Source organism: Sinocyclocheilus grahami, unplaced genomic scaffold (genome assembly GCF_001515645.1).
Source record: "Sinocyclocheilus grahami isolate Dianchi unplaced genomic scaffold, SAMN03320097.WGS_v1.1 scaffold301.1, whole genome shotgun sequence".
Classification (NCBI taxonomy): domain Eukaryota; kingdom Metazoa; phylum Chordata; class Actinopteri; order Cypriniformes; family Cyprinidae; genus Sinocyclocheilus; species Sinocyclocheilus grahami.
Window position 1 is genome coordinate 1,243,349 of NW_015505480.1, and position 18,399 is coordinate 1,261,747.

An 18,399-nucleotide genomic window follows, 5' to 3' on the forward strand; every position below is an offset into this window, starting at 1 on the left:
ACACAGGCCCTATAGCCTGGCTGAAATTTTGTTATAATGAACTATCTCTCACACACACACACACACACACACACACACACACACACAGACGTTGAGATGACTTGTCCTCTGGGTTCTGAAATGAGCTGTGCATGTCTTTTAGAGATAAATAAGAAAGCTCATGCTAAACAAATGATTAAATATTTTTCTATTCAGAAAGACCGATTACAGACAGATTGGTGTGTGAACAATGCAAATAAAAAATATATATATTTTTGTTTTCCTTTAAAAGCATCTCTTAAAAATAGTTTATGCAATTTATTATGCATATTAATTTAATATAATGAACATTTTTATACATATTAATATGCATTATGAATACAATATATCATGCAGTTTGTTTCAAGTACATTTTCTCTCATTTGAATGTTGTAAATGTGATTTTCTACTGGAAACCAGACAAAATGCTGATTAGGAACATGTACTTCTGTGCATACTCGTAGGAACATGTACTCAGTCAATGTACTTTTAACATACGTTCAGATGATTCAGTCATTGATTATGGGCTTTGAAGGCCTGAAGGCCAGACATCTATAAGAACTGACGTGTGCTAGCCCTGTCTAATTACTTAAATGAACCGAAATCTATAAGCACTTTCAAATGCCATTAGCTTGAGATACGGTATAATAAACATAGATGATTAGATGCGCCGCAGGGCAAATAACACTATGAAAGTGTTCCATAGCAAACAACCATTTGCATTTATTCAGAGAAGACTCGCTAATTTAAAGGCTCACTCATTGCATTTGAGGTATAATGTACATTTGCAAATCTAAAATGTGACAAGGTGCATGTTGAAATATACTTTATAAATAAGTATATTGAATTGAAGGATCGAAGAGGTTCTGTTTGGCAAGAGAGAGGTCAGAAATAAAGTATGTTCAGTGTTTGTGATAACGGTAGCTGTGAGAAAAGCATTGTGGGTAATTTAAATATCAATCAGTGCCTCAGTGTTGGTCGTGTTGAATGGACACGCACACACACACCAACACTATAATTGGAGCCCCAACAAAAGACTATTGTTGCTGCAAAGTGTGTGTTTGCTATTTGTGATGTTTAATGTGATATTTCACCCTGAATTTCATACTGCTACTGCAAAAAATAATGCCTACCAATTATTTGATGACAGTGATTTGATGTCACCGATTTGATTGTACAGATGCATCAAATGTGTTTGATGTTTCATGCTTCGTTTCACAGATTTCATTTTATTGTCCTTTCTACAGAATTCTGATGATTGGATTTAAACCCAAAATTAGACCATTCAAAAAGTATAGGTATGCCTTGTGTGAATGTATGTATGTGTGTGTATTGTTTGTGTGTCTTTGTGCACATGTCTGGAACCCATAAAGGAAGCAGGCAGAAAAATGTGAGCTGATTTGTTCAAGTGGTACATTTCATGCAGAGCCTTGACCTTCAGCTGAAGCTCTCAGCATTGTGACAGTGTCCACATTACGATGTGCTTCCCTACAGTCACGTTATTACAGGGTTCAGTGTTTAAAATAATCACTCAGGGAGACATGAAACAAACATAATGTAGTCAGCGGGGAGCCTGTGACTTCTGTCTGCCGCTCTAAATCAAGATTAATGGGCTTGTGAATGCTACATTAATAGGCTGTCACTTGAGGATACATTTACAAGAGCATGATGATTATCCCGGTTTTACTGAATTTCCTCATTACAGGTGTTTGTGTTGTGCTGAAGATGGGTTAGAGCGCAGGGTGCAGTGTGAAAAAGCCGGATCCAGAACCTCCTGCACGTACAAAACCATTCAGAAGTTTAAGGTCAAATTTTTGTTTTCATGTTTTTAAAAGAAGTCTCCTGTGGTCAGCACTTATTTGATCTAAAATACAGTCAAACCGTTTTTTTAGAAAACAAATAAATACATTTTATTACAGTTTAAAATAACTTTTCTTTTTTAATATATTTTAAAATGTATTTCTGTGATGGCAAAGCTGAATTTTCATCCCAGTCTTCAGTGTTAGACGACCCCTTCAGAAATAATACCAATATGCTGATTTGGTGCTCAAGAAACATGTCTTATTATTATCAATGTTGAAAACCATTTTGCTGCTTTTTATTTATTTATTTAATAGATTTTGTTAACATTATGAGTGTGTCTTTACTGCCCCTTTTGATTAATTAAATGCTTCCTTGCTGAAGAATAGTTTAAATAATTAAATATTTAAATAAATAAATAAATACAAATCATGCTGAACCCAACATTTTGAAAGATGGTGTACTAGTTTTGTGTGATATCTACTATAGCCTATTCTGTACATCTTTTGAAGACACATTCATACTTTGGCTTGGATTATACATTTGTAATGCATCGTGTTCTGAAATCAAAATAAACGAAAACAAATAAATAAATTTTATTACAGTTTAAAATAACTTTTCTTTTTTAATATATTTTAAAATGTATTTCTGTGATGGCAAAGCTGAATTTTCATCCCAGTCTTCAGTGTTAGACGATCCCTTCAGAAATAATACCAATATGCTGATTTGGTGCTCAAGAAACATGTCTTATTATTATCAATGTTGAAAACCATTTTGCTGCTTTTTATTTATTTATTTAATAGATTTTGTTAACATTATGAGTGTGTCTTTACTGCCCCTTTTGATTAATTAAATGCTTCCTTGCTGAAGAATAGTTTAAATAATTAAATATTTAAATAAATAAATAAATACAAATCATGCTGAACCCAACATTTTGAAAGATGGTGTACTAGTTTTGTGTGATATCTACTATAGCCTATTCTGTACATCTTTTGAAGACACATTCATACTTTGGCTTGGATTATACATTTGTAATGCATCGTGTTCTGAAATGTATTTTGACCTTTGTAAGTTGCAATGATGACTGGAAGATAGCGGTTCACTGAATGTCATTATGGCCAAAAAAACGTGTGTGTGTGTGTGTGTGTGTGTGTGTTTGTGTTTGTGTTTGTGTTTGTGTGTGTGTGTGTGTGTGTGTGTGTGTGTGTTTGTCTACAGGGTCTCATTAAGTGAGAAAAACAGAAGCTCAGACAGACACAAACAAACTGACTGTTTCTATAATTATGGAAATGTTTTTGTTTGTGTCTGTTTATGAAAAGTAATAGATAAACTCTCATGTAAGATGTATTTTTTTGATACAGCATATAGTCACTTAATCGGTCACTTGTGCACAACTTAAAACCATAATTTGTTGGGAAAACTGAAGAAAACGCATTCTTTTTCATCTCTGAATCCACTGCTTTCCTTGGAATACTATAATAAGGCCACAGTTATGATGGGTAATATCCTTGTACATTAGGAATTGCTGACACAAAGCATTGTGGGAGCCGTAGGCCATAGACTACACTTGGTTTAAATTAAGTGCTTCTGAAATATAGTCTCATTTCGCTGTCAGTCAGCCTAATGGTTTTACCACTGACAGGGCTGTCATGCTCAGCTCCAGTGTCACACATCTAATAAAGGCCCTGCTTGCATATCTGGAGCTGAGTTTGGTTCCTGATGGGAGCCAACAAAAAGATTGAACCTCATTGGGGCGTTGCATTTATTTAGCATCATGCCGTAGGTCTAAATCAATGCAGATTTGGCTGTGTGTTTGTTTATGCTATTTATGTGAAGGTAAAATTAATATATAGACCTATACATGAATTATACATCTGTTTTCATTCCATATTAGTTGTTGTTTTCATTGCTCATTGAATGAAATACAGCAGGTCTGTTAGTGAAGGGAAAATAGGAGAGAGAGACTCTATTAATTGGAATTTCTGGGCCACTGAGTTGCTTGAGGCTTTATTATAAAACATTCTCAAAACGAACAAGTTTCATTAATTAGGAGAGAAACCCAACATATGCGCACACACCCTCATATGTTGAGGGGAATATAATAATTCTATATTGGTATTGTCTTCTTTTTTATTTTCTTAACCTAAGGCTTACCTTTCCATTCATGTTTTCACCCTGTAAGAGGCTTTAGCCCGGTCTCGTTTTAATGTCATGTCATCCATCATCATGCTGGCTAGCGGTGTGTGTGTGTGTGAGAGAGAGAGAGAGAGTGTGTGCACCAGAGTCCAGTCTTTCAGGCCAGTTTATCCCTCCATCTGTAATTAAAATCACTCATGGAGAACACCACCACCACTGAACAATGGCATCCATATTTTATTACGCGCACACACAACACCTACGATTACAGGCTGAGCCGCTCTTCACACACACTTACACACACACACTCCCACACTCATTTGATGGAATTTATTTTTATCATCCAACTCGAAATTGGGTTTTGACAAAACTGTCACTTTCAAGGACCTAGATAAGATTGACGAGTGTGTGTGTGTGTTTGCTCATACTGTAGCTCTGATTTCTTTGAGGTGGAGTCATAAAATCTGGAATCACTTTTCATTCTTTCTCTCTTTCGGTCTTTCTAAGATTTCAGACCTTTTACTTTTTTTTCTTTTAAATTATAAGGTCACTGAGTTTATAGTAAGAAAGTGATATGGCTTAGAAACCGGGTTCCCAGGCACGCCCCCCACCTTTCATTGGTTGGCCAAACAGATAGCCCCGCCCCAAAACCAGCACAACATTGGTTAAGCCATTATTGCTGTGTTGGTTTGGTGGTGTTGCTCAAACACACGATTTGATACAAGCCTATAAATGGTTTATTATAGTTGTCTCTGTATATTAAGCTGGTAGAAAATAAACTACTGTTCAAAGGGTTGAGGATTCTGAAAGATGTTATGCTGACCAAGGCTGCATTTATTTGATTAAAAATACAGTAACACAGTAATATTGCAAAATATTTTTAGAATTAAAAATATCTGCTTTCTATTTGAATTAATTTTGAAATGTAGTTTATTCCTGTGATGGCAAAGCTGAATTTTCAGCAGCTCCAGGATCTGGGTTGTTATCACTGTAGAATAAAAAGTTAATAAGAAAAGGATTTATTTGAAATAGAAAACTTTTGTAACAAGAAAATGATTTATTTGAAATAGAGATCTTTTGTAACTATGACGTTTTTGATCAATTTAGTGCAATCTTGCTGAATAAAAGTATTTTTTTCTTTATAAAAAAACAAAATGTAGAACATACTAGTATATTTTAACAAAAAAAAATTTGAACACTTCAGCTTCAAAATGAGAGGCTTCAGTCTAATATTCATTCTTTTCTACAATTGACAGATTCAAAGCACAACTGTCACAAACTCCTGCTTCTAGAGTATGTCGTCTGGACATCTTTGGCATGCTATTTTGACTGTACTATGGTTTATAGTGATCTTATTATTGCATACTACATTATACTGGGCAGTTAATACACTTGGGTTCAGCCAGACACTTTAAGTTTAAGTTTAACTGATATCTTCTCTCTCACGCTCCATCCTTCTCTCTCTTCCTCCGGCTGCCTCCAGTCTGACTGATAGACCATTCACACTCAACCTCAAGAGAGTCTCTCTCTCTCACACCTCTCTAAATCATCCCTCACTTCATTCCAGTCCTTTATTCTTCCCCTGACTCTCACCCTTTTCCTCCCAATTCTTCCTCTATACATCGTCTCATCCCTCTAGAGATCTCTCCTGTCGGCCTGCTTCTGGTAATCACAGACAGGTAGAGACAGATAGCAATACTTCTTCCCCAGTCTCTCTCACTTTATCTCACTTTATCTTGCTCTGTCTCTCTAATGTTGTCTGAGATCAGAGAGGGCTGCTAAGTCTTTCTAATTTTATTTTACAATTTTTTAAAACCTTTTTGGTGTGGTATTTAGTTTTGAAAATAACGGTAATCCTGTTTTCTTTCTTTCTTTGCTTTTTCGAATTAAAAGTATTGCTCGCACAAAAATTTTAATTGTCATAATTTAGCCTCATATTGTTATAAACCTGTTTTTTTTTCTTTTGAAGATATTTTGAGAAATTTGTCAGTGTCCTTTTTAATTCATGCAATTAAAGTCAGTGGTAACTAAAATTGTTTGCTTACCAGCATTCTTCAAAAAATGTGCATGTCTGTTCCACAGAACATTTTTGGGTGAACTGTCTCTTTAAAAACTGTAGACATTGCAAAACATTGCACCGAAAAGCTTTGTTAGTCCAATAACCTGTTCCTTAGAACCATTTACATCAAATTATCTTCTGATTGTCTGTGATTGTGTCTTTCACACAGCAATTTTGTGTGAACAAACAAATTGCTCTGCACTTGATGCTTGTCACGTCATTTCTAGAAAGATTACATTGTAAGGATGGCCAGAATGTCAGCAGTAGAAAATTGATTGGTAGTGGTGTATGTGTTCAGTTGAATTTGCAAAAGATTTTTTTTTTCCATTTGTCAATTTTTACATGTATTTGTTACACCAATTGTGCTTTTGTATTCTTTTTAGGTTCAGCATGCATATGTTTATGTAATGTATTCACTTTATAATATATATGACACTGCAGTAAGAAGCAGTACTGGTTTGATGTCATGGTCAGAGTGATATTAGAATATGTGTGTTGAGTTATTCATTTAACTTAGTGTCCTTATTTTCATAATACTCTGCTGCCACCTAGTGCTACATCTCTCTCTCTCTCTCTTTCTTTCCAACTTTCAGTCATCTGCACCACTCCTGCTGTCAGACACAAAAGCCAATCAGTGCTTGTCCTTAAAGAGTGACAGTAGGAGTGGAGAGGAGTGTGTTGGTTCAGTCAGGGACCTCACACACGCATACATTAACATCAGTGTTTACATATCCCTCACATAGACACTTAGGTACACACTGGAGATTGAACACAATTACCACACACACAGTTTGTCAGACCTAACCTAGTCACAGTCTTCCGATCAAACACACAAACACACACTCATTTACATATAAATTGCAGTAAGTAGGACAGAAGCTTTTGTTCAAATGAGGACCGAAAGCACAGGGGTATCGAATGAATACACTTTGAGCTTCAATGTGTATGTGTGCAACCTTAGCAATAGTTTGAGGACAGGCTTATGTCATTTTAAATATAATAGGGTTAAACAATAGAATCAATATATAGAACAATAAAACAATAGAATGATTTTTGTGCTTGCATGTGTGCTAGAATATCCACCACTTTCATTGATCATATATTGCATGCTATATTATTATCTGTATTCATACTTATATATCTGATCAATGTTATTTAGCACCATTCCCATGACATTTGAATTGATTTGATTGGACTAGTTTATTGTGTGACTGTACATCGTCCAAATGATAGTTCAGCAGCACTCAGTGAAATCAGGATAGATGCTGATGCCAGTATTGTTCCATGCTGTTCTTGTAGGAGATATTTGGATCTGTAGACACAGAGGAGCCAGGATTGACTGGAGAGCATCTTAATACCAGACTGGAACAGAGGTTTAAATCTAAACTAGAGCACAGAAATGCTATTATTACCCATAATTCATGGGATGGCTCTCAGCATTCCTTGAAAGAGCAAGCTTTTCTCTTGGCTCGATTACTCAAAACCGCTGTTCTCTTTCCCTGCAATTACACAAAACATTTACTTTTTTTCTTGCTATTTTACTGGAGCTTCCTCAAATCATCCAGAAGAAGCAAATGTGCTTCAGTAAAAAACAGATAAGATGTGATTAAAGTACTTTTACAGATTCATTCATTCTGTCATTTGGGTCATTATTGGATCATTTCACCTCACTTTATACATTTTATGTTGTTTCCTGAATGGCTTCTCTCATGGCAAGACCAAAATTGTATGATAGACATAGTTATTCTCTCATATTATCTTAAATGTTTGAAATACCCACCAATCAGCTGTCTCATCTCTTTGACCCTCAACATGACGTATTGTTGGTATTGGTCTCTTGGCAGATATGGGTGGCCAGAGCAAAGGGAAAATAAATAAATTGAAATTAAAAATTAAAATTTATATATATACATTTTTATGTATATTTATAATATAAATATTTTAATGTTTCATTTAGTAATTTATTTCACTTCTTTTTATTGAATAAACTGTACTCTGACTCACTCCTGCAACTGCTGGTTTTCCTGCATGAAATATCATACTTTCCTTCACTCTTCCCCTTCTCTGTATGTGGGTCATGTATACATGACAAAAAAAAGATGTGTGTGCGTGCGTGCGTGTGTTTGCCTTTGGGCTGTGTTCTAAAGTTTGAGGGAGGATGCTGGCAGTGGTTAACAGTAACAGGAAACACCAGTCATCCCACTGGAGCCAATCAGCACAGAGCCCAACTGAACCCAGTTACTCTCCTCTTCAGCAAGAGATGTTTCACTGCTGCACTCTCTCCATTGGGACCACAGCTGTGGTCTGTATGGATGTGTGTGTGTGTGTGTGCATATTTATTGTCACTTTAAGACGCATTGCGGCTGAAAACTGTTGTGTGTAACATGTTGATGTTTATAACCTGAGATGATGATTCTGTGGGGGTTTATGTATGCTCTCCTCTGCTGCCATGCATTGTTCTAATTCCCCACCGTCCTGAGAGAGAGAGAGAGAGAGAGAGCAGGCGTGCAGGAAGCTGTACTGAGGGAGGAGGGAACTTGGAAAAGAGGAGGGAGGTTTAGAGAGCAATAGAACAGAAAAAGAAATAAAGAAAGACAAAGAAAGAAGGAGGGAGACCTGTCTATTCTGAGTGACATTACAGCACTGATCTCTGTTATAGTGGTGAGTCCTTCTTAAACTCCGGTGGAAACTTTAACAGCCTGTAATTGTGTTGAATATTAATGTTTGAATATTCTCAAGAGTTTCACTTCTAGTAGAGTTGTAGCACTCTGGCAAATATAATAATAGGCTGCTTAACATTCATAGTTTGGGAAATGATAGAGTGTCATAGAAAGTTTGAGAGTTTTGCACTTTGCGTGTCATACAATGTATTTCAGTATGTTAGCATTTTGTCTAAGTGGACGATGTATTGAGTGCAGAAAAATGATGTTGTTTAGTGATGTAGTGATCTCTCTCTGTCATTAGCCTGTGGCTGCTCTTAAAGGAATATACAAAGTTAAATACAAATTGAGCTCTTTAAACAATATCTGTGGCATGTTGTCAATTACCACAAATTAAAATTTCTGTTCTCATTCTTCAGTTAAAAAACTAAAAATAAATAACAACATTTAAAAAAGTAATGCTGTCAGTTACAAGCTTACGGTGGAAGTCTATGGGCCAAATGTACAACTATCCCATGGACTTCTATTGTAAGTGAATTGTCAATGTGTTCCTTAGTTTTTAGAAAAGTCCAAATATTTTTATGTGATACTTGTATTTAAGGAGGGTCATTATTTTAACCATTCCAAAATGTGGTGTTCAATAGTTATGGTATTCAACACCTCTGCAAACATTTTATTTTAGACAGCTGTGTGAATTTCAAGTTTGAAATTCAAGTTTGGAGTCCTTATGTTTTATTATTTTTTATTATTTGCTTTAAATTGATCAATATAATACATCTAATATAGCTCTAACATGGACTCCAATGTTAAACAAAAATGTAAAGCAGCACAGCTGTTTTCAACATTAGCCAGGGTTCCATCCAAGGATTTTTTTTTTTGGCGGAAAAATATTTAGCACTTACATTTTTACCGATACAGCTGATGGAAATGTTTATTTGCTTTAAATTGATCAATATAATACATCTAATATAGCTCTAACATGGACTCCAATGTTAAACAAAAATGTAAAGCAGCACAGCTGTTTTCAACATTAGCCAGGGTTCCATCCAAGGATTTTTTTTTTTTGGCGGAAAAATATTTAGCACTTACATTTTTACCGATACAGCTGATGGAAATGCCATTTATTGATAAAATTTCTCATGTGTCGACACAATCTTTTTCCGTTTAACTTTACAGCATAAATTCTATATCGATACGTCAAATGGCGCAAAAATTAGTTTGGAAACACTTTTTGTCGAGAAAAGGGGCTTTAACGCAAATAAATGTGTTGTCACATGACAGAATTAGCTTATAGGCAGCACCTGTGTTTGTGTTGCTCACGTTAAAGCACCGTTTCTCTGTAGTTCAAAAGCGCATTAAATCATATTCATATTATTAAATTGACAAGTTACCTCTCAAACATTCATATCTTAATTTGATATTCCTTTAGTATACGTTGCAAGTTAAAATGTATTAATTTTGTTCTGAAGATCTTGTTTTACGTGGATATTGGAACTATAAGTACAACATTTTAAATTAATTAGTTTTGGCTTGTTAGTAGCTTCTTATATTTTTATTCTTGTTTTGTTCTGAGTACTGTTCTACCGTTAAATTTAAAGGATTTGTTCTGGAATTAGGGGAAATAAAATAGCATGTTTTTTTCAATATGTTTGGCTGACTGTATTTTATTATGACAATGAACAGGCTGCGTTGTCGAGTTAATAATGCTAATAACTGCGTGTGGGAGGCACCGGCACGATCACTTGATTTTTTTTTCCCTTATAAAAGTGGAAACAACTTACAATAGCCTACTCCTTCATTTGTGGCCATATAAAAGCAAGACATTATTCAAAACTATTCTAAATATTTCTTTTATTTGTGTACATTCACAATAAAAACAAAACATTGTGCTTTTGTAAAATAAAGGAAACAGACAGGATGTCGCTTTTTCAAAAGGCATTTTTCGAAACGAAATTCTGCATATATGCTGCTATATTTTTTTTCTTTCGTTTTGTTAATTCATTAATTATGTAGAAAAATATATTTCGCATATAGGCCTGTTTATTTCTTTTACAGCTTTATAATGTTTTTCTCCGTTCGCAGAAGCGCTGCAGGTGCGTGACATGACCATGTAAATCCTCAGGTTCTGTTGTTTATGCTGCTTTTTGCGTGTATAAAATGAATCCCTGGAAAACAAATTTAGGTATTTTTAATGGGTCACAGCCACATATAAATTCAAATTTTATTTAATTTTAATTTAAAATAATCTTCTCGGTTAGCGGTTAATAATGGCTTAACGACCGTCGGTTGTCGGTTAGGCTATAGAAGAAATAAAAAAATAACCCGAAATGAACATTCCTATTTCCTAATAAAAGTAAAAATAATACTAATACAGCTGCTCCTGTTTATGATTATTGCTTGCTAATCAAGTATCTAAATAAAAATAATTTTATGTTGGCCTATACAATTTAATAATAGGCTATATAATTAAGTTTTGTTTCAAATGGATAAAGAGCAGGCTACTAGCCTATATAATTTACGCAACATAGGTGAAATTATGCATGGAAACAGCTCAAGGGCTTTTTTTTTTTTAAGGGATGACGTCATAACACACAATTTTATCGGTAAAAGGCCAGTTGGATGGAAACAGGCTGTAGACAGCAAATTTCTCAAAGTTTTTTTTACCCATATTCTCTTTGTCGATAACAAAACAGCACAAAAATTGGATGGAAACCTGCCTATTGATAATACAATGTTTCTTGAGCACCAAATCAGCATATTAAATTGATTCCTGAAGAATCATGTGACTGGAGTAATGGCTGCTGAAAATTCAGCTTTACCGTCAAAGGAATAAATTAAATTTTACAATATATTAAAATAACAGTTATTTTAAATTGCGATAATATTTCACAGTCACAGTTTTTACTGTATTTTTGATCAAATAAATGCAACCTTGGTCAGCACAAGAGACTTCTTTCAAAACCATTTTAAAAAATCATACCAACCCAAAACTAATGAACCACAGTGACAGAATGAGACATATGGATGTTTGTTAGACAATCTTATTTCATATATTGATCTAATTTCATTAAAGGCAACAAAATCCATTCAAACAGATCTCCAACTGGGCCCAAAATGATACACAGTTTCGCTGACTACACAAGCAATCAAACAAATATGAATTTGATTTGCACTGTTGCAAGAACAAGAATGGACACAATGAAGTTGTGAGACACACACTCCTGTATAGCCACACATGATAACCCAGCAGTTTGGATTCTAACAGGAAAGGAAGTTAGACAATGAGTTATGTTTGTGCTGTGACGACAGCTCTTGCACTGACAATGAAATTTCACTAACAAGCATTCAGACGCACACACATACACATATACAAAGCCCCTTGAGTTTGACTTCCTGTCTGGAATACGTCCAACAGCATCTGGATCAATTCAGGATGAAAATAAAAAGGAGAGACTTAGGGAGGGAGAGAGGAATCAAATAGTTTGCAGAAGTTAGATACACTCCACGAACTACAAGAAGTTAGAAAGAGAGAATGACAGTGATTTGCCTCAACCGCTGGTAGTTTCATCAGTGAAATCACCATAACTGGCATCCCATCCTGATCAGAGCAGTGTTGCCATGACAATTGTAGCTAGTACCTGCTCGCCAGCTGTTCCCCTCTATGGTCCATTGTGACGTCTCCCCTTTTGAATATGTTGGGATTAATTGTGCACATGGCCTGAGGGAGAAGTGCATCTATGTTTGCGTTACTGATTACCTGTATCTGTGTCTTCAAATCTGTAGTAATGTACACAGACAGCCTGTCCTCTGCCAGAGTCATGTGCATGAATGTTTATTAGTGGGCTTTGCTAAAGCAAGCATCACTATGATTATTTCCCATACTTATGGTTAGGGATTTGAACAAACCTCTAATCCCAAGTATTGCAATTCGGTGCATAACTCATCCCACAATGTTTCTGACATAAAAGATACCTCAAATCTTGTGGCTTGTTGAGGAGAGGTGTGCTATTACTTTTCTAAATCATTTGACTTGCCATTTTCTCCACAACAGCTCCACCAAATATCTTTGAAGTAGTTTCCTGAGCCTGTTTTTATAGGCCCAAAAATATTTTGGGGCTGCACTCTGCACTCTTCTTGGGCAAGAAACCACATAGCAACTGCCCAGAACACCCTAGCAACCACATAGCAACCTGCTAACAGCCACTCTTGGTGACTCTTGCATGGGCGCCCCGGCCCGAGTGATTTTCCTACATTTCTGTAGTTATTTTCATAGCTTTAGTCGGAAATTATACATTGTAGATATTGTGTTTTAACCCAGACATCAGCCTGATTATGTCATTTCCAATAATATAGGAGTGTGTCGCGGACAGCATATAATCAAGCCTCCGATCCTCCTCTGCTGTAGACATGACACACACCACAGTATGACACACACACACACAGAGCGGACCATATTTATGGATTATTTTAGGGATGCTATAGAAAAGTGTGTGTGTGTGTACCTACTTAAGCATTCTCAAAACCTCCTTTTAAGGATGTATTCATTTATGGGGAAAAAATGTAATTATAAAAATGCAGAAAGTTTTATTTTAGGGTGTGTATATATACACAGAGCTGGGTAGATTACTTACAAATTTTAGTCTGTTACTGATCCCAATTACATGACAAAAATGTAGTTAGTAATGTAATCCTAACATTGACCTAACTCATTTATCACATTGATTTAAAAAGGATAATCTTGCACAATATTAATATAAAAATACAAAGAGAGAAAATGTTCCATTCGTTGTAATGAACAAAATGAAGTGCATTAAAGTGCACATTACAGTACATCAATTTTGAGAAAAGTGTGTGTGTGTGTACCTACTTAAGCATTCTCAAAACCTCCTTTTAAGGATGTATTCATTTATGGGGAAAAAAATTTAATTATAAAAATGCAGAAAGTTTTATTTTAGGGTGTGTATATATACACAGAGCTGGGTAGATTACTTACAAATTTTAGTCTGTTACTGATCCCAATTACATGACAAAAATGTAGTTAGTAATGTAATCCTAACATTGACCTAACTCATTTATCACATTGATTTAAAAAGGATAATCTTGCACAATATTAATATAAAAATACAAAGAGAGAAAATGTTCCATTCGTTGTAATGAACAAAATGAAGTGCATTAAAGTGCACATTACAGTACATCAAGGTTTCCCAAACGTGGGTTTGTGAGTTTAATAAAAAGCTAATAATTAAATAAATAAATAAAAATGTCAAATTAAAATAACATCAATCAAAATAAAGCACTAAAAATGAAATACTTTATTTGTTTATCTGTATGTCATGTAAACATTCATCAACATTAGAGAACCGTAAACATGCAAATACAATACTTAATTGATCAAAAAATGGCAGTAAAGACATTTATGTTGTTAGAAATGATTTTGTTTCTGGGGGAAAAAAACTATCATGGTTTTCACAAAAATATTATATTAACTGTTTTCAACATTGATAAGAAATTTCTTGAGCACCAAATCAGCATATTAGAATGATTTCTGAAGGATGATGTGACACTTTCACTTTTTTTTTTTTTAATGAAGCCACGGTGAACATAAACAAATTTTCAAAAACATAAAAAACTTCCTGATTCCAAACTTATTCCTTCTTCCTGAAAATGTTATGTAAAGGTTAAGTTTGAAGGGCTAATTATAGACTTATATAGACTAGACTATTTCTTAATTTCACATGAAGACATTATGATAGGTCCCCATTTAAATATCTTAGTAAAAGCATGTGGAGAGAGAAAGAGTTTGAGTTTCTTGAGTGTTCAGTGGGAGAGAGAAGCTTTAGTTCACTGAATGGGGTTTCAAAACTGTGTCATACTCCAGATGTGTGGTGACCTCATCCAAACTCAAGCTTTACAGCAACTGAAACAGCAGTGAACCACACTAGCTTATGAATGTCATAGTGTGTGTCTGTTGCTGGGACTCTTTGGTGGCATATTAGTGACTTTGTTATCTGCACCATATTACAGTGGGAGTGTGTGGAGAGAGAAAGAGTTTGAGTTTCTTGAGTGTTCAGTGGAGAGAGAAGCTTTAGTTCACTGAATGGGGTTTCAAAACTGTGTCATACTCCAGATGTGTGGTGACCTCATCCAAACTCAAGCTTTACAGCAACTGAAACAGCAGTGAACCACACTAGCTTATGAATGTCATAGTGTGTGTGTCTGTTGCTGGGACTCTTTGGTGGCATATTAGTGACTTTGTTATCTGCACCATATTACAGTGGGAGTATCTTCTGGAGTGTGTCATTGGACTGTAAGCCAATCATATCACCTCATTCCACATCAGTGATGTACATGGGTGTTTCTGTTCTGTAGCGGTGGCACACCACAGAGCCATGAAATTGTGCATGTAAGGGTGTGTATGTGTGACTTCATGCAAATGTGCGTACATAAATTATCTGTGTGTTGTTTTTACCAAATGGTGTGAAAGTGGTGTATCAATATTTATGAGCTCATACAATCCCATCACAAACTGGTTGCATGAGAGCTATATAGGCACATCTCTTGTTCGTGCGCAATAAGACAATGAAGTGTGATGCTCCCATTCTCCTGCTGTCCACCCTCTTACGCACTGACAGCATTCACTGCGCACACACACACACACACACACACACATACACACTAATGGAATGATGCTGCCCATATGAGTGAGCATGTGTGTAGAATGAGAGACAGGACTGGCTCTTGTTTTGTTCACTGACAGAAATGTTGTTCAGTAATGAGCTCATGCCACAGCAGTGTCATGTAGCGGCAGTCAAGCACACAGGCCTGTACCAGTACCTCAACACACACACACACACACACACTTCCTTTCATCATGCACAAACCATAGGGGTGGACAGAATATAATATGATGTGTCAGGTTATCACACATCATTTCAACAGATTTCGTGATAAAAGTACAATGGAGGACACAGCATGCAGTATCAGTTCAACAGTTGCAATTTAATGAGTGTTTTTTTATAACATTACTGGTGCTCCAAGATATAGAAAGATATCAGAATAGCCCGTTTGTTTGCATATGTTTGATAGTGTAAATTATTTAAAAACGTACAAGGATAAAGAGAGCGATGTCCGGTTCATATTGTTAGCAGATGTATTATTCTTCAGTTCTGATTTTGGACTCATTTAATTCTTTTCCATACTCTGTGTTTGTGAGTATGTGCACATCGCAGGTGTGTCTGGTTTATATCTGGTTTGCTTTCTAAATGGTCCATGCTGAATCTCAGTGATGCCAACAGAAGACCGCCCTGCGTGCCTGCTTCTATCTGTCTGTCTCTCTGTCAGTCTGTCTAACTGTCCATCTGTAATGTTTAATATACTATATTTATTACAGGAAATAGACAAACAAACAAATAGGTAGACAGACAGATGCATTTATTATAAAAAAGTTGCAGATGTTTATTTTTAACTACATGTTGTCACAAATAATTGCTCTGTAATTATACTGATTTAAATTTTGTAAACCTTAAGTAAACAAAATGTAATTTTCAAGATGGTCATCACTTCAAATAATGATAAATTGTAGTTATAATAACTTGCAGTGTGCATGTGAACATCTTGCATGTGAGTCAGATAACCGCTCTGACGCGTTCAGTGAGTTCATTCAGCAAAGGATTCGTCATACTGAAACCTCCTGAATAATTGAGTTGTCCTGAACGATTCATTAAAAGAACCTAGGCATAAGAGTCATTTACTTGTGTATCAGACTACATCAGATGGACTTTATGGTAGTTTTTGTGAGGATACTGTTGCCGTTCTAATTAAGCAAAACAGGAAACACTGCAACAAAACATATAAGAACAACCTAGGGATGTAACGGTATTATCAATATCGTGGTATCGCGATAGCGAAACTGTCTTGATATTATTGTGGTCACATGATGATCTGAAACGAAAGGTCTTTCGGGCAAAAAGTGTAATTTTTTTAATATATTTAAACTCTTTATTCTAACATAAAAAGTCTTTCAAGTTTTTAAAGTTGTGTATGAAAATTGTTTGTGAAACAATTTTCATGCTTTGGTAGAGTATCTGTCAAACGAACTAAAACCGAAAGCACAATATGGCTTAATCCCTTCATCAGGTCTGTTTTCGCTGCGAATTTCAAAGCGAAGCGTGCACTTTGTTCAGACGATCAACTCGTGATCCGGTGTTTTCTGTGCCTCAGAATGGCTCAGTTCACAGTGAATGCAGTGAACTCGTTTATTGCATGTGCTGTGAGTTTAGCGTGCATTTGGGAATGTCTTAAGCCTGTTTTCACTGAAGCTGGAGTTATCCTTTAAAATAAAATCTCTACTGCCATTTCCGTCAAAATAAAAGCTTAAAAGTGCAGTATGAATTGCTGACAGCTACCCATTTGAATGGGTAACGTTACTGCAGTCCAAATTCAAAATATATCTTTCAAGTGTAGAAATTAGGAAGGAAGAATTGTAATTTCTCTACTGTAGTGTAAAGTAAAAATAATATACCTGTGAAATATTCATTTCATTTATTTTACAGTGCAATTGTTTTACAATATATTGCTATTACTGTCATAGGAATAACAATACTATAAAATTGTTATTATTATATTCTAATTAGTTTGGCTTCCTAAAACACCAGTGTGAATGTAATTTAGACTGAGACAGTATACCACAAATAAAAAGAGGGTTGAAGTCCCCTTTAAAGTCAATTCACTGACATTTTTCTGACTCAAGTTTTCTTAGTTAAGAACATGGGTTGGAGCTCATAATTTTGAACTCTTAAAGTGCATTAGACAGAATAATTTAACTTTAAAATGTACAAAATTTCCATTTTGTCCAATATCGCAATAAATATCGTATCGTGGACTTCATATCGAGATATCATCATATCGTAAGATTTTGATATCGTTACATCCCTAACAACCGGAATACTATGAGCTCACACAGCTTTAGTTATGCCAGAGAGACTCAAAATAAAAGTAATGTTGAAAGATGCTCTTTCTGCTAAGACCTCGAAGACATAACAACCAGTGTTCGTTTATTTGAAGGGGTTTAGACTTTGTGTAATCTGGCAGAGAAGTGTTTTGATGATACATGGATTTTCCCAGTAAAAACAGATACTTTGTTGGTTTGCCATGTATACACACGCACACACACATGAAACATTCTTAGGTGGGCCCGCGTGTCGCTGCAGATATGTTGACACAGCATCTACATCCCCGTGGACTAATGATTGTTATTTTGCTGCCTGCTGTAACAGCCAGGTCTAATTGTGTGTCTGAAAGCTCCCACTGAGTTTGATGTGTTTATGAATATCAGTCCCACATTAAAAACCTGGATAATGGGACTCATAAAGTCAAGCCCATCCTGATCAGTGCCAGCAGACCTGTACCTAGATACTCTTTTTCCCTTTCATCCTCCACCCCCAGCGGCGAGTTAAGTGGGTTGCAGTGTGTGAGTGTGTTTGTTGGCGTCTGGCCGCAGTAGTATATTAATAGAGGAAGACTACCTGAGGGGGAATAGGTGTTTTGGGAGCGGAGATTGAAACAGCCCATTAAAAGAGTTGTTTTCGTTTTCCTCTTTTCTTGCCCATAGCAGCAGGAGTCCAAACACACACACCGTTCACTTTCACCACCCAGCTACTGTTCACGTTACACGTCATGAAATCCAATTCACCTTGTACCTATAACTTTATAGATATACAGTGGGTA

At 35.6% G+C, this 18,399-nt stretch overlaps 1 long non-coding RNA gene across 1 annotated transcript in view; it reads right to left on the reverse strand.

The window, feature by feature from the left end:
• Positions 1–1,593: 1,593 nt before the first annotated feature.
• LOC107601214 (uncharacterized) overlaps positions 1,594–18,399 on the reverse strand; it is a 22,833-nt gene continuing 6,027 nt past the window's right edge. Inside the window, exons 2-3 of the long non-coding RNA XR_001610901.1 lie at positions 6,551–6,561; positions 1,594–1,604 (exon numbers count right to left, since the gene is read on the reverse strand). This is a non-coding gene — a long non-coding RNA (uncharacterized lncRNA). The remainder of the gene's footprint in view (positions 1,605–6,550; positions 6,562–18,399) is intronic.